Genomic DNA, 14,891 nt, shown 5'->3' with positions numbered 1-14,891 from the left:
ATGTCATTAATGTACAAATTAAATAATTTGGGTCCCAAAACAGAACCTTGAGGGACTCCACATGCAATTTGCATACACTCTGATGTGTTACCTGCCCACTGCACATATTGTTGCCTATTTTCTAAATAGCTTCTCATCCAGTCCAGTACCATTCCTCTCACGCCATATGTGTATAATTTAGAAATCAAAATTGAATGATTCAAGGTGTCGAAAGCTTTTTTTAAATCTATAAATACCCCTATTGTATATTTATTTGCATCTGTTGCCGTTGATATTTCCTCCATTATATTCATTAATGCTGTTGCTGTGGACCTATTTTGGACTTAATATAAAAAGTCCATAAAAATAAAAATGTAATTACTTCCTGAAAACTAAAACGTGCTGCGTGATGACTGATGACATGTAGAGATACACGTCAATGAAAGCCAATTAAAATGAAGCTCACCCGTTTGAGTCCCATTCCTGCGCGTCCGTCCAAACACAGCTGCTACTGATTACAGAAATCATCCGTTTTTAATCTCATTCAAGATGACATCCAGACTCGTTTTAAACCTAATCATCACGCTAACATAATGCACATGGTCATGTGTACAGGTTAGAGATAACCTCCTAGCTTTGCTGCAGGTCTCTCTGTCACTTGTAAACAAACCACTGTGCATGTGCGTGCACGTGGTCGTGCATGAGATGGACCTACGTCCCCATAGCCTGGAGGGATGCAACGCTCTGATTGGTTCAGAAACTAAGATCCTGCCATCTGAGGCTGAAACTTCAAAATAAAATGCACAAAAGGCTATTTCACTACACCTTTAATTTAATGCCTACAAGGATGGGGGGTCCCAGTTCAATATATAAGTCTTTTGGGGGTCCCAGTTCAATATATAAGTATTTTGGGGGCTCCCAGTTCAATATATAAGTCTTTTGGGGGTCCCAGTTCAATATATAAGTATTTTAGGGGCTCCCAGTTCAATATATAAGTCTTTTGGGAGCTCCCAGTTCAAATATGATTATGTTGGGGGTTCAGGGTTTGTTTTAATGGAACTAAAACATCCAGGTGTGAAGGCACCCTATGTGGGACATGAGAGTCCTTGAAGCAGGTTTTAAATCCAGGAATAATGCATATTATAAATGTGTCATTAATTAATTAATTAATTAATTAATTAATTAATTCATTCATTCATTCATTCATTCATGTTTCCATCTGGTGTTTCAGACTGGCTCAGTGCTTCTTGTCAGAGAGATGCTGTGAAGCTCTGGCCTCAGCTGTAAACTCTAATCCCTCCCTAAGAGAGTTGGACCTGAGCCTCAACGTGGTGAATGATTCAGTCCTGGAGAACTGCAAGTGAGTAGACTTGGGCTGTGTCCATGTTGGACAGTGCAGTGTTTCCCTTTACAGTGTATTCACTCTGACACAACGTCATGCATGCAGAGAGAACAATGCAGTGCCTCAAAGAAACTCTAAAAATGTGTACTCTAAACAACAAAAATAATCTAAATTAAGAACAAGACATATCCAAGATATGTGCATAGTAAAGTTGCATCAAGAAGGTATAAAAGGAGAATGGAGTGCTATAAGGGTTAAGGTGGAGTCTGAGGAGGTGATGAGATCCAAACTGGGCAGCAGTGAGTATGTCTGGATGAGCTTCAGGGCCAAGATAATGATAGGAGAAACACTGTAGTGTCAGCTAGTGGAGACGTTGTGTTAGACAGTCAGACATTGATGCATTGTTGTTCTACTTCCTACAGAGTGAAACACTGCAGTGTCAGCTAGTGGAGACGTTGTGTTAGACAGTCAGACATTGATGCATTGTTGTTCTACTTCCTACAGAGTGAAACACTGTAGTGTCAGCTAGTGGAGACGTTGTGTTAGACAGTCAGACATTGATGCATTGCTGTTCTACTTCCTACAGAGTGAAACACTGTAGTGTCAGCTAGTGGAGACGTTGTGTTAGACAGTCAGACATTGATGCATTGTTGTTCTACTTCCTACAGAGTGAAACACTGTAGTGTCAGCTAGTGGAGACGTTGTGTTAGACAGTCAGACATTGATGCATTGTTGTTCTACTTCCTACAGAGTGAAACACTGTAGTGTCAGCTAGTGGAGACGTTGTGTTAGACAGTCAGACATTGATGCATTGTTGTTCTACTTCCTACAGAGTGAAACATGGAGGAGAAGATGGGTTTAATTCTACACTCATTTAAAAACGTGAGTATCTGTCTGTCTGTGTCAACATCACACGTTAACATTTTATACACTGTTGTATACTTGGTTGATGTTGTCCTGAAAACTCTTGTGCTCTCTACTCTGTGCTCTTGGCCTGGTCCTTAACACCATCAAGATGAGGTCATGTGGTTTGACAGAAACAATGCGCCTCATTCACTAACCTGGTCGTAAATAACATGTATTTCGTCTATATTTGGCATGAGTTCAATTCTGACGTGCGATGCATGAAAGGTGGTGCAGAGCCGTGATGTGTGCGGATCACAGGTGTGTCTCGTTTTTGTTAGAAAGTCACAAGTGATCTCCGTGTTGATCATTTGCATTGTTCCACGCTCCATTTGACACCATACGAGACAACTGGAAATATAAATCACACTTGTGTGAACTGAGCGGTGCAACTATACATTTATTGGTATAGTTACTGCTCTGTACTGTATTGTAGTGGGCTGTGCTACTGTATATGCTGTACTTTGATTCTTTTTGGAAAATGACAGAGTTACCGTGTGGGGGTCCCCGGAACATCCAGACCCCCAGGAACGTACCCAGGGCGGCCGGGACGGTTCTGGCAAGCCTTTGCGTGTCCGAAATGGTTGAGAAATGACAGAGTTACCACGTTGCAGCTTTCCGTGCTCGGACAGAGAGACAGATACGTTCACATAGAAGACAGACACGTTCACATAGAGACAGACGACATAGAGACAGACACGTACACATAGAGACAGACGACATAGAGACAGACACGTACACAGAGAGACAGACACGTACACATAGAGACAGACGACATAGAGACAGACACGTATACATAGAGACAGACACGTTCACATAGAGACAGACACGTACACATAGAGACAGACACGTACACATAGAGACAGACACGTACACATAGAGACAGACACGTACACATAGAGACAGACACGTACACATAGAGACAGACACGTACACATAGAGACAGACACGTACACATAGAGACAGATACGTACACAGAGAGACAGACAAGTACACATAGAGACAGACACGTACACATAGAGACAGACACGTACACATAGAGACAGACACGTACACAGAGAGACAGAAACGTACACAGAGAGACAGACACGTACACATAGAGACAGACACGTACACATAGAGACAGACACGTACACATAGAGACAGACACGTACACATAGAGACAGACACGTACACAGAGAGACAGACACGTACACAGAGAGACAGACACGTACACAGAGAGACAGACACGTACACATAGAGACAGACACGTACACATAGAGACAGACACGTACACAGAGAGACAGACACGTACACAGAGAGACAGACACGTACACATAAAGACAGACACGTACACATAGAGTGTTATGGCAGGATTTCTGACACTAAACGCGTGAGGCATCAACTTCCCTTTGTAGATCTTTATTTAACGTGCACTCCAGCATACACGGACGCTACTGGCTCGCAGGCCGTTCTCCCAAGTAAGCATCCCTATTCAATCACAGAGGTATACTTTATATACAGTCTTAGTCCCACCCACAAGGTGGACCAGAAGAAGAGTCTTGCTTACAGACAGTGGAAGGTGTGAGGGGGAAGGAGGGGGGGGGGGGGCAGGACGTAGAAGTCAACCCAAGCCCGTGACCATCTGCTAGCAGACACAGGAAGAGGGGGGGGGGGGGGGGGGGGGGGTACAGGTGAGAAAAGGCTCCTGGACAACAGAGCTGACTGTCCTCAGGGTCCTGTTGCTCTCACAGGATGTTAGGTTGTCTAGACGAACCAAGTGTATTCAATGAGCTTCAAATGAGCTTTGATGATGGAAATTCCTCGTCAAATCCTTCCTCTTGTTAATTAAAACAACAGCTTAATTAAACAATAATTTGAATTTTCCATCAATATCAAAATAATACATCATAATACATTTGAACAAAATACATTGTAAGCATGGTTTAAGCAAAGGGATGACACAAAGGCCTACGCATACAGCAATACCCATCATCCACAGATAACCATCAGATACCACAAATTACCAGTGAGTGTGTCACGGTTTAGCTCTTCATGATGTCGGAGAAGCTGCGTCAATGCGATTTTTTGTTGAACTTTTGTGCATGTTATCATATGTGAAGTTCAGTCCTCGTTCTCGAGCAGCTTCACATAACTTCAAGTCAACTTGTAATTGTAGCAATACTTTCCATAAAGTTATGTGCAGTGTCTTTGTCCCCACATTTATAGACAAACTACACATACTCCTCTATTTTTTTTTTTTTTTTTTTTTTTAGACTGACTTAGGGAAAATACTTCAGTGACCTGACACCAGTATGTGCACTCAATCACTAGCTCATTTATCACTTACATGGAGACTATATATTTGACTAATAAGAAAATCCTGTAGGCTTAACAATCCAAATTAACTTATCTAATTTACAAAGGATCCAAGAAATCCCTAAAAATGATACTAATACAGTACCCTGTTGATTTAGCACGGCAAACTATAACATAACAAATAAACCAGAAGACATCATATATTCCAAACAATATTTTCTTTCCAGGTATTGCATTAGCTTTTTTAGCAACAAACTGGCATGCTGCAGGTGTCGATTTTCACACCTTACACCTACCTCCCTTAACTGAAGGAAAGAAGTTAACATGGTATAGACATTATTTTCCATTTCATCCTATGAGTCAGGTCATCTTTGGTGTGCCTGATTTTGGTTAGGAGATTTTGTACTTGGTAATGTTATTTTCTATATAACACAATTTTCACAATTTACACAATACAATTGTTTTAACAACACAGATCAATCCCACTGCCTCTCACTGTTTTGACAGCTGCAATGGGACACCTTTTCCCCTGGCTGCATCGGCGGCCATCTTCTGATAGGGGTGTGTGTGTGTGTGTGTTGTTGAGGCGGTGGGCAAGTCACATGCTGCTACTTTTTAGCAGACTTCCGAAAAGTGTCTTTCCATTTCCATTTCACCTTCTTTTTCTTTCCATCGGGATCGGAAAATAAAGGCATCTTTCTGGCCTTAGATTTAAGGAATGGAGGCGTGAACCTCTCCTTTCCTGCCAACTCTGACAGTGCGTGTAAAAACTTACGGAATGCAACTGCCGGTACTTTGGTCATCCTCTCCTTCATTTGTTGGCCTGCCGGAATTCTCTCTGGGCGTATGAGTGTGCACTCTTCTCCCACCGCCTGTTGAACGAGTAGATTCTTGACACCCTCGACGTCCGTCGCTGCTTTGACGATTAGGGTCGTGTAGGTAGGCTTCAGGGCCTCCGCAGGAGATGTCCCCTTGTCCTTGACGTCTGTCGCTGGCTTGTCTCCGGTCCCGAAAAGGTCCGCCTTTGTAGTCAGGAGCCTTCCTGCGCTGTGCACTGTCCCCTTGTCCTCGACGTCTGTCGCTGGCTGCTCTGCTCCTGCTGGTTCTGGTTCTGTTCTCCCCACCTCGATGTCCGACGATTTCCTCTTGGTTGAAGGCTGTGGACCGTCCGCGTGGGCTCCTGCAGGCACCGTCTCCTCTCCGTCTGGGCATTGACTGGCTTGTATGTAGCCCAGGTCGAGAGTCAGTGCCTGCTGTGAAGACAAAGGAGATTTCTGAGGAGCCAGTGGTCTGCTCTGTTGTCTCTTCCCCCATCCACATTGAAAATACTTTTTTGTGGCGGTCATATTTGTCTTAAATGACTTTTTCTTACTAATTTTCTTCTCATATTTTGCAACCATCTCTTTCTTTTCTGTGGCCGCCGGCGCACTTTTTTTATTTCCCATATTGAAATACTGTCAGATAAATGCTTCTTTATGTCGTTTTAACTTCTCTGGCAAGCACGGTTCTTTGGCTGCGACTTCTTTGGCAAGCACGGTTCTTTGGCTGCGACTTCTTTGGCAAGCACGGTTCTTTGGCTGCGACTTCTCTGGCAAGCACGGTTCTTTGGCTGCGACTTCTCTGGCAAGCACGGTTCTTTGGCTGCGACTTCTCTGGCAAGCACGGTTCTTTGGCTGCGACTTCTCTGGCAAGCACGGTTCTTTGGCTGCGACTTCTCTTAATGCAAAACAAGGTCTCTCTTTTCTCTTTTTTTTTTTTTTTTTCTTCTTTTTTTTTTTTTTCAATTGTCTGGAAAACTGGAAGGTTCTCACCGTTTCAGTGTAGCCACAGGTTTTTTTTAAATCCAGGCGTTGAAACTCGATCCATAGATGCAGACTTTTCTGTAGATCTGTCCTTCTTCCGGAGTTTCAGACGACACAGGACCCCACTTCTAGACACCAAATGTTATGGCAGGATTTCTGACACTAAACGCGTGAGGCATCAACTTCCCTTTGTAGATCTTTATTTAACGTGCACTCCAGCATACACGGACGCTACTGGCTCGCAGGCCGTTCTCCCAAGTAAGCATCCCAATTCAATCACAGAGGTATACTTTATATACAGTCTTAGTCCCACCCACAAGGTGGACCAGAAGAAGAGTCTTGCTTACAGACAGTGGAAGGTGTGAGGGGGAAGGAGGGGGGGGGGGGGGGGGGGCAGGACGTAGAAGTCAACCCAAGCCCGTGACCATCTGCTAGCAGACACAGGAAGAGGGGGGGGGGGGGGGGGGGGGGGGGGGTACAGGTGAGAAAAGGCTCCTGGACAACAGAGCTGACTGTCCTCAGGGTCCTGTTGCTCTCACAGGATGTTAGGTTGTCTAGACGAACCTAGTGTATTCAATGAGCTTCAAATGAGCTTTGATGATGGAAATTCCTCGTCAAGAGACAGACACGTACAGAGTCTCTGTCTGTCTCTGTCTAGGCTAGTCTCTCTCTGCCCACTGTCAGTGTGTCACTTCCTTTTTCTTCAGGCTCTCTTCACCAACCACTTTCACCCATTGTTTTAACCCCCTCTAGCCTGACCTATCACTGCATACCTGAACTAGGCAACTCCTCCCACCATGAATCCCCTGGGGGTTCCTAGATGGTTGGTTGGGGTCCCCAGATGGTTGTGGGGGGTCCCCAGATGGTTGTGGGGGGTCCCCAGATGGTTGTGTGGGGGGTCCCCAGATGATTTTTTTGGGGGTCCCCAGATGGTTGTGGGGGTCCCCAGATGGTTGTGGGGGTCCCCAGATGGTTGTGGGGGTCCCCCAGATGGTTATGAGGGTCCCCCAGATTATTTTTTGGGGGTCCCCAGATGGTTATGGGGGTCCCCCAGATGATTGTGGGGGTCCCCCAGATGATTGTGGGGGTCCCCAGATGGTCGAAGTGTCCTTGAGCAAGAACAATTAGGGGTTCTGTATAGGGTTGGGATTCGTTAGGATTTTAACGGTTCCGGATCCTTCCCGGATCCCTCTTAACGGTTCCGGTTCCTAACGGTTCCCTTAACGGATCCTAATATTATTTATTTCCCCTTTTTTCTGACATAGATTATGCTTATATTATAACTAACCTAACCAAGTACATAATAAACACAAATTCATTCATTCAAATTATTGAAAATGCACTTTACAATTATGAGGTGGCACTATTATTTAAACTTCACCACCAGCAGCAGCTAGCCACCACAACAATATCATTGTTGCAATTTGTACTGTATATTGCAATTTGTACTGTATATTAAATATACAGTACACATTAATGATATTGTTGTAGTGAAAAATGTTGTCTTTAATGTACCCTTACCCTAATGGAAACAAGCCATAGTGCTTTATTGGATTATAAAATCCTCAAACAGACCTTGTATTGAACTGTATGCTACGTTCCTGTGCTTTTTTCTGCAAATTGTTTATAAAATAATCAATCTATGGAGGTATATGCACCTCCTAAACGCTGGGCTCTCAACAGCCACGCGATTAATTTAGAGCCAAATCAAAAGCAATTGATCGAGTTGCTTATAAGTTGTAAAAGTAAGTGCAGACAAATTGATTTGGCTCTATAGTTAACGTGATTCATAAAATACAGTTGTACAATACGCCTAATGAAAAGCTCTGTAGACTTTAGTAGTTTTTATTTTCCATTACGTTACTAGCATGGGGAAAGTAAACCAGCCTTGCATCAGATCGTCCCCCGCCGGCTGTGGTGGAGCTGCGGGGAGAGCGGGCACGGCTTTCCGCATGGCTCACAAACGCGATGAGTAGGCATATTGATTTTGAGATGTTTCCTCAATGTGGACGTGGTACAAGTTGCAACAACCTTTGCTGGCAACTATCGCATTTATTGCACTTTGCGTGCTCAGCCTCAGCCTCTGTCTTTTCCCTCTCTGTTAACCACACTTTGGAGATCTCTTCGACATACTGTCCCACTCGCTCCGCGGCGGTCGCTGAATGCACAGAACAGTGGGCGTATCCTCCCCCCCGACCCCACTCACTCATGTAGGTGGGGTGACGTCACCACAGGCTCTGCTTGCATGCATGCACAGACACAGCGGAGCTAAATGACAACTGATGAGATCCGTTTGGGGAACCGTTAATAAAAAAACGATGGATCCGCAATGTCGGAACCGGGTCTGAAATGGACCCGGTTCCGAATCCCAACCCTAGTTCTGTACCCATAATTGTTCCCGATGTGCTGGTTGGTGCCTTGCATGGTTTCTGCTGCCATCGGTGTATGAATGCGTGTGTGAATGGGTGAATGTAATGCACAATCTCTGTAAAGCGCCTTGGATAAAGGCGCTATATAAATGCACCATTTACCATTTGTGTGTGACCATGCGTGCGTGGGTGTGTGACCACGCATGTGTGTGTGACCGCGAATGCGCGCGCGTGACTGTGCGCGACTGCGCGCACGCGCGTGTGTGTGTGTGCCCGCGCGTGTGTGTCCGCGTGTGTGTGTCCGTGCATGTGTGTGTGTGACTGTGCGTGTGTGGGTGTGTGACCGCGACTGCACGCGCGCGTGTGTGTGACCACGCATGTGTGTGTGTGTGTGACTGTGAGTGTGTGTGTGACCGCGCATGTGTGTGTGTAGCCCACCACACACCGGCTCCGTCCGCAGCGTCGCCCGGCGCGCCGATAGAACACAGTTCTATTTTCCAGGTGGCGCCGCGCAGCAACGCGTCGCGCCGCAGACGGTGTGTGATGGGCTTTAGACTGCGACTGTGTGTGTGTGAGTGTGTGTGTGACCGTGCGTGTGTGTGTGTGTGTGTGTGACTGTGTGTGTGTGACTGTGAGTGTGTGTGACCACGCATGTGTGTGTGTGACCGCGCATGTGTGTGACTGCGCATGCGTGTGTGTGTGTGTGTGTGTGACTGCGCGCATGCGTGTGTGTGACTGTGCGTGTGTGTGTGTGTGACCGCGCATGTGTGTGTGTGTGTGTGTGTGTGTGTGACTGCGCGCATGTGTGTGTGTGTGTGTGTGTGTGTGTGTGTGTGCGACCGTGCATGTGTGTGTGTGTGTGCGACCATGCATGTTTGTGCGTGTGTGTGTGTGTGTGCGACCATGCATGTGTGTGTGTGTGTGCGACCGTGCATGTGTGTGTGTGTGTGCGACCATGCATGTTTGTGCATGTGTGTGTGTGTGTGCGACCATGCATGTGTGTGTGTGTGTGTGTGTGTGCGCAAGGGTCCGACCGTGCATGTGCATTTGTGCGTGTGTGTCAGTCAGTGAATGATGTATTTAATGTCTCCTGTGTTGTTGTTTCTCATCAGATTTCCAGCGTCTCACACTGGACACAAACACAGCACACAGAGACCTCTCTCTGTCTGAGGACAACAGGAAGGTCACACGGGGGTCAGGGGGTCAGCGTCCTCCTGATCACCCCGACAGGTTTGATTCCTGGGAACAGGTCCTGAGTACACAGAGTGTGACTGGACGCTGTTCCTGGGAGGTAGAGTGCAGTGGAAGGGTTGATATAGGAGTCGCTGACGGAACAATCAGCAGGAAAGGAAGTGGTTATGACTGTCTGATTGGAGAGAATGACAAGTCCTGGAGTCTGGACTGTGGTGGTGGTGATGATGGTTCCAGGTACTCTGTCAGACACAACGGACAGGAGACTGTCCTCCCTGTCTCTGCCTCTAGAGGCTCCAACAGAGTATCAGTGTATGTGGACCGTCCCGCTGGGACTCTGTCCTTCTACACAGTGTGCTCTGACTCACTGAGACACCTGTACACCTTCCAGACCACGCCCACTCAACGTCTCTATGCTGGGATCATGTTATGGTCCTCCTCCTCCTCCTCCTCCTCAGTGCGTCTGTGTGAGCAGAGATAGAGGCTCTATGTGAGGGTGACGTCATCAGGTCGCCATGGTTACTCAACATGTTTGAGTGAGTGCAGGTTGTCATGGTTACCACCGTCACCACGGGGTACTTTGACACTATAGCCGAGTCTGACATCATGGACTCCATATTTGGGCATGAGTAACTCATGACATCACGGTGACATCATCGTGGTGATGTATATAAGCATCGCAGTGACATCACACATTACAGCTCCTGGACTTTGTCATGTCAACACCCCCCCATGTATTTGACCTTTGACCCAATGCATTGTGAGCTTGTAGATCTGATATTTTCAAATACTGTAGTAAAGTAAGATATGGCTAATATTTGATCATTTAGCTTCTAGGACCCCCTGGAACCCCCTCAAGGACCCCCGGGGGACCCTGGACCACACTTTGAGAACCAGTTAGTGTTGATTTTGTCGACTAAAACTATGACGGAAAATGTTCGCCGACCACCTTTTTTCACTAAGGAAGACTAACATGATGACTAAAACTATAAGACAATACATCAAATGAAAACTAGACTAAAATCTTAGGGTGGAGAAGAGATCCAGTAGAACTAAAAGACAAGGCATTTTATGCTTGGTTACATGCTGAAAATAGCAGATCTACAAGCTCACAACGCGTCGCACTGCAAGCTTGTAGATCGGCTATTTTCAGCATGCACCGAGTGTAAAATCACCCATTACGACGCCACCAAGGCCCACCGAAATACATTTTAGTCGACTAAATTACCTGTATAGATTTAGTCGACTAACATCTTATATTTAGTCGACTATAACTAGACTAACACTAAAACACTATTTCAGATGATTAAAATATGACTAAAACTAAATGAAGCTTCATTCAAAAGACTGACTATAAAATCTAAATTTGATGTCAAAATAAAACAAAATAAACAGTGGTCTCAAAATCGGTTAAAAAATGTTAACCCTATATGTACACACTGGCTATTTGAAAACAGCAGATCTCACAATGTTTTGCGATGCATATTTAAAATAAGAAAGTATTTTTGTAAATATACATAGGCTATTTGAAAATTGTAACACAAATCTTGTGTTGGGGTCCCTGGTACAAATATGTTCAAATGGGGGTCCCTGGTACAAATATGTTCACATGGGGGTCCCTGGTACAAATATGTTCACATGGGGGTCTGTGGTCAGATCCATATTAATGTCAAACTCTATGGTATAAATGAGTCATCACCACAGGGAGCTTTAGATCTTACATTAGACTAGATGTCTGCATGTGTTGGTAGACGGGAGAGTCTTTGACCTTTGACCTGGTAGATGGGGAGAGTCTTTGACCTTTGACCTGGTAGATGAGGATAGTCTTTGACCTTTGACCTGGTAGATGGGGATAGTCTTTGACCTGGTAGACAGGGAGAGTTTTTGACCTTTTGAAGCATCCTTTGAGTAACTGCTGGTGCTCAGTGTGGAGCCTGCAGCAGAGCTCAGTGTGGAGCCTGCAGCAGAGCTCAGTGTGGAGGCTGCAGCAGAGCTCAGTGTGGAGGCTGCAGCAGAGCTCAGTGTGGAGGCTGCAGCAGAGGAGGTTGTTTCTGGACTTCACCTTCACTGCCGTTCCCTTTTAGGTGTTCCTTGAAGGGCAGGATTCTGTCGAGGGTCACACCGAGGTGGGTTGGATTAGAGGCAGCTTTATCTTGAGTCCACTCAGATGGATGTTCAGTTCTCTGACAGCTTTATCTTGAGTCCACTCAGATGGATGTTCAGTTCTCTGACAGCTTTATCTTGAGTCCACTCAGATGGATGCTCAGTTCTCTGATAGCTTTATCTTGAGTCCACTCACATGGATGTTCAGTTCTATGGCAGCTTTAGCATTGTGGAGATGGAATACACTGGAATCTGGGTTTTTTGCAGAACTGGTCCAGTTTGTAAAGGTCTTCAGTGAGCACCTGTTCCAGTGGGTCAAGTTCTGGTGGTTAGGAATGCCAAACAGATGTCGTCTGCACAGATTAATTTGCAGGATTTGGTGGACGGTAGGTCGTTTTGGTTGAATAGGGTTGGACCCTGCAGGACTCCATTTGTCTGTGTTCTCTGTGTGCCTGTGTTCTGTCCGAGGTGAACTCTGAACCTCCGGTTGGTCAGCAGATTTGTGAGTTTCACTGTGAGGTGTTTGTGCCAGACGGTATCAAAGGCAGCTGTGAGGTGGAGGAACACAGTCCCTGTCTTCAGTCAACTACCATGCAGACATCCACACCCCCCACTGCTCCACTTCCATCTAGACCAACCCTCCACCAGCTGACTTCACCGTCCAATCAGCTTGGACAAAGGAATGGGAGTCCAAGGAGGTCCCAAACAAACAGTACTCGTTTTCCTCTAACTGATTTATGAACAGCAGTAATGCCCGATGTCCTCAGCCACTTTCATTAGTGTTCAATCTTTGTATAATATTTGTATATTTGTATATTTGATATTTCTATATATTGGGCAAATGTATTGACATTGTTAATAGATACTGATATCTTGTATCTATCCAGTCTGTAATCACACCTTGGGTGTGACTGTGAGGTGATGATTAGTGATGGTGTGCACCTGCACAACGTCACCACTCCTTCAAAAGAGACTTGACTCCCACAACTCCTCACACTGAAGAAAGGCTGTTGGCCCAAACGTTTGTCCCGATGAAATAGAGAAACAAACCAGCTTGAATTTGTTTCTTGGTGTGTGCGACCTCTCTACTTTTTATGATGTCGATTTAAGCCGGTAACGCACCATAAGTCAAAGTGTTCACAAGAAAGTTTTCTAAAACAAATGCTTGCAATGATTTCAATGTGTTTGTAAATGTGTCTAGTAACAAACTAACGTGTAAAACAAATTCTTGCAATGATTTCAGAATCATGAGAAATGGTTGACTAGACTTAAGGTCTGCTCTCCTACTGCTGTGAACATGTTGTTGACTAGACTTGCTTTATTGTATTGTATTTCTTTTCTGTTTTGTTAGGCGACCTTGAGTGACCTGAAAGGCGCCATATAAATAAAATGTATTATTATTATTATTATTACTTCATGTCAATCACTCTGGATTCACACATCTACTAAATGTGTTGTTGATTAACTCAAATCAATCAGTGTATTCATTGATTCATTATTAGATCATAATTTCCTCACTCGTTCCATTATTGTGTTTCATTGAATATTCATTTGATATCATTCTCATTCTTCACATGTTATTGTATGATCATGTGTAGAAGTCATAATTGTTTAATAAATTGATTGTTGATAGGGATGCATGATTAATCGGTAGCATAAATTGGAATCGGCCACATCGGCCATGAAAATGCCATATTGGTATCGGAACAGTCTCAAAATAATACAGATTATTTAATCTGTTTTAAATGAAAAATGTAAAAAACCATCAATGAGTTCAATATAAATCAAAGGTGTCTAGTACCACTAGTCTAGAACAATGCCACATGAAATATGATGTAAAATCAAAGTAAAAATAAACTTTAAAATGTTCTACATAATTTGTGTACTCATCTCATTCAGTTGTGAAAACAGACACTTGGAAAAGAGTATAGGCTATTTATTAATTGCTTTAATACTTTATTAGCAGGCTTTGGACCAAGCATCTATAGAGCGCCGCAGTCCCTCCCCCTTTCAGAAAAACGAGTGGCCCAGGAAATTAAAACCCAATGCATTATCCCATCGGCACTTCTAATATAATTTATTTAAAGACGGTTACGCCGCGGACAAAGCTAACTCGGATCGTGACAAATCATGACAATGAACACAATGTTTTGGGCCGATCAAATAATTTATAAGACGAAAAACAAAACAAATAGTGTTGTCTCCTGACTTTCTTTTCTTCTTTCTAATGATTTGATCGGCCCAAAACATTGTGTTCATTGTCATGATTTGTCACGATCCGAGTTGGCTTTGTCCGCGGCGTAACCGTCGTTAAATAAATTATATTGTGTCTACATGCTGGGGCACATACGGTACTTAACATTTGTAACATAAAACGTTGGTGTACTCAACATGTCCGGGTTCACATTCTGGCTACTATAGACTATGTATGGCTTTTGAAATGACGTCATAAGGCAGTTTGTTTAGGGCACTAATGACGACATGAGATGTAAAAAGAAAAAAAACATACCCGTGTTAACCCATTTTGGGCGGGAACCCCATTTGGTGTTAGCATTATGTTATGCTTTAGCTATTGAAAAATAGCAGATCTACGAGCTTGTAGGTCTGCTATTTTTGAAAAATCGTGAAAATGTGGCACAAATCTTTGAATATATATTTCAGAGCGAACATTTTTAATTAAAATATTGGCTTCTGGGGGGTCCCTGGAACTACATATTTTGAGATGGGGATCCGTGGCCCAATAGAGATAATTCTGGGGGTCCTTGACATGAAAAAGGTTGAGCACCGCTGACATAGAAACATGAGTTTTTCAGAGAAATGTTAGGATCCAGGAGATTTTTTTTTATCGACCTCAGTCCAAAATGTGAGGGACGCTCTTCTCATTGTAGGCTATACATCATCATG

General features: G+C 44.4%; 1 protein-coding gene and 1 long non-coding RNA gene across 2 annotated transcripts in view; both read left to right on the top strand.

Moving 5' to 3' along the window:
• LOC308315178 (protein NLRC3-like) overlaps window positions 1-14,891 on the top strand; it is a gene marked incomplete at both ends in the record, with an annotated part of 102,185 nt that overhangs the window by 33,920 nt on the left and 53,374 nt on the right. The gene's annotated exons all lie outside the window — the stretch shown is intronic.
• On the top strand, window positions 1,211-13,048 carry LOC308316268. The gene is made up of 3 exons (XR_013964143.1): window positions 1,211-1,339; window positions 2,154-2,203; window positions 9,806-13,048. It is a non-coding gene; the product is annotated as an uncharacterized lncRNA (long non-coding RNA).

The sequence above is a fragment of the Protomyctophum bolini genome, assembly GCF_963924005.1.
Source record: "Protomyctophum bolini genome assembly, chromosome: 5".
In the NCBI taxonomy this organism is placed as follows: Eukaryota; Metazoa; Chordata; class Actinopteri; order Myctophiformes; family Myctophidae; genus Protomyctophum; species Protomyctophum bolini.
This window is presented reverse-complemented; position numbering and strand designations above follow the sequence as displayed.